This window comes from Arachis hypogaea, chromosome 17 (assembly GCF_003086295.3).
Source record: "Arachis hypogaea cultivar Tifrunner chromosome 17, arahy.Tifrunner.gnm2.J5K5, whole genome shotgun sequence".
In the NCBI taxonomy this organism is placed as follows: Eukaryota; Viridiplantae; Streptophyta; class Magnoliopsida; order Fabales; family Fabaceae; genus Arachis; species Arachis hypogaea.
In genome coordinates, this window is record NC_092052.1 from 52807049 (window position 1) to 52809774 (window position 2726).

General features: G+C 32.7%; 1 long non-coding RNA gene across 1 annotated transcript; it reads right to left on the minus strand.

The window, feature by feature from the left end:
* Nucleotides 1-288: 288 nt before the first annotated feature.
* Nucleotides 289-1381, minus strand: LOC140180800 (uncharacterized). The gene is made up of 3 exons (XR_011874766.1): nt 1174-1381; nt 518-597; nt 289-411 (listed from the first exon to the last, which is right to left on the minus strand). It is a non-coding gene; the product is annotated as an uncharacterized lncRNA (long non-coding RNA).
* Nucleotides 1382-2726: the final 1345 nt, after the last annotated feature.

The following is a 2726-nucleotide window of genomic DNA, read 5'->3' on the forward strand; positions in this document are numbered from 1 at the left end:
TATTTTTATAATATATACAAATGAAATAATCAACATAAATAAACCTCATACTAACACTATAACTTCAAGGAAAACAAATCAACATGCTTTGAAGACTTTTCACAATAGTATGACCCAAGCTTCAGAACAACTTCAGTGCCACATCTACATTAAGCAACAAACCAATCAGGTCCACCAATCACTCCCATAATTGTACCATACATAGCATAATCACCATCCTAAAAGAAAAGTAATAATAAAAAGGGCATTAGTATTTTAATTTGGACTTGAATGATGAACATAAAAAGAAAATAAAAAATAATAAAAAAATAACTAACCTCTTTACATTCCTTCAATTCTCCAATTATCTTCTGAGGTGTAATCTCGAGAAAATCTTCCGCAAGTGAGTAATAGTGATCACGTTTTTGAGCACTATTTGATTTTAAAGATCATATAAAGAAAGCAAAATTTTAGATATTATGTAAAGGAATATAGTAATACTATAGCATAGCCATGAAGCTTTAAAAAAAGGTTGAACCTCGTATTAACGTTGGAAAGGGGTTTCTGACTAATCAGAAATCTATCAAAGTTTTGTTTATGCTTAATGGTGCTATCAACCTGTTGCAACAATTCGGTACAACAAAAGGGAAATAGAAAATTTAGTTAGCAAAGACAGTAAACTTTAAGATTAAAAGAAACAGAGGAGTGGCGGCAAAGACAGTAGATGCTGGTGGCGCTGGGTGAGTAGTGAGAAGCAGTTAGAAGATGATGGCAACAGAAAAATCACGCAGTATAGAAATCATAGTAACAACCTAAATAGAAAATCATAGTTAAAAAAATATGGAAAAAGAAAAATAACAAGAACATGAATCAACTAATAGAATCAACCAACAGAATAGAATCACAGTAATAATAAGTTAACTACAATAATTAAAAAAGAAAACTCAAGTAATAACAACATAAATTAGATATGGATAGCACTCAAGATATAAGCAGAAAGACAGCAAATCAGAAATCTATGGGAATCTGCAGGCTGTGTTTATAGAAATGGATAGCACTCAAGATATAAGCATAAACCTTCAAACCTTGTCCCAATTAAAACTATTTGTGCTGACCTAACTTAGAATTTTAGGAACATGAAGCACAAATCAAAACACATGAAATTAGTTAACAGATAGAGTGAAGAGGAGGTACCTGTCACAAATTTGAACCTATTCCATCATGGATGCCATTCTTTGCTGATCAGCTTCTAGAAGTGATTCAAAACCAGCTAACATGCTCTTATCCATGATTCAACCAGGGATTTTGGAGAAGAAACTCAAACCCAAGGAACGAAATTGAAACCAGTTAACTAATAATAATATAGGATGAAACTAAAGTCCAAAAAAAATAGAAAGCAAACAAAACTTAACTAAAGATGAAGCAGAATTTTGTGCAGAAGATGAAGCCTACTAGTTCTTCTGGGAATTTGTGCAGCTTCCTCTGAATTCATGTTTCCTCTAATAAAATCAACAATGGAATAATCAATTTGGAATCAAAAGTGATCAGAAGCATTAATAAAAAATAAATAAGCACGAGTGACCAGAAGCACTAATAATATGCCTTATAATAAAAAATAATATGCATAATAAACTAAATTCACTAATGAATCCAGCAAGAGTGATTAGAAGCACTAATGAAACAGAAATAATAGAGTTGTTGTACAACAACAAAAAATATTCACTAACCCTTCGGCAAGCTTTAACTATATCTGACTCTGGGAATTGAGCACCACCTCGAATGTCCTATCACCATAAATAAAAGCAAATAACTCAGCCTCACTAAATGGAAGTAGAAAGAGGGAATTTGGATGCACAAAGTATACCTTGCTATAGTACCGCTTCAGCAACATTTCCTTTGCCACCCCGCACATGCCACAAAAATAGAGTAAATTTGACATGACTTGCATATGTTACCAAAATCATAAGAAAGAAGTAACATTTATTTTTACAAGACAACATAGTGTTTTAGGTATAGAAAAAGAACCTTGTTGCACAACCACTCAGTCCAAGATGGTTCTTTGCATAGAGGTGAAACAAGTATCAAACCAAGTACACGTTGTCTATACTTCATCTATTGTAAACAGTAAACACATAAAAACATTAAAAAAATTGAACGATCCATCATTGAAACTCTAATGTAATTTAAAAAGGGGAGAGGCTGTATAGCACCAACATAATAACTTACAGCAAATAAGGTAAGAATGTAAGCCCCGGAAGCTACTCCCATGCACATTACTGCACTAAGACTGCAGACAAAAAGAATGTTGGGGTTAGATTGCCTTCTCAAAACAAATAACTGCCAATATTCAAAGCCTAATGGAAATTGGTGTAAACTAATTTTCTTTATGTCATTAAATGGAAATCAATTACAGATTAAGCTTGAACTTACTCACCCAAAAAAGTTGAGAACATCAGCTATTTGATCTGCTAGGTCGTCAACAGAAAGAATTGGATAATCTGGAACAATCTCAGGAGCTCCCAACTGTAACAACTCTTGAACAAAGTACAAGATGATAAGAAAGCAAGAACTTAAAATATTATCAATGAAGGAATTTATAACAGTGAGGAGATATATACATCAAGTAATACTGCAAAACAATCAAACACAGCTTAACATGATGAGCACAAAACAATCAAACACAGCTTAACATGATGGAAGCAGGAAATGAATGCTTAAATTACAAAATGTTGAAGAAACTGGGATCA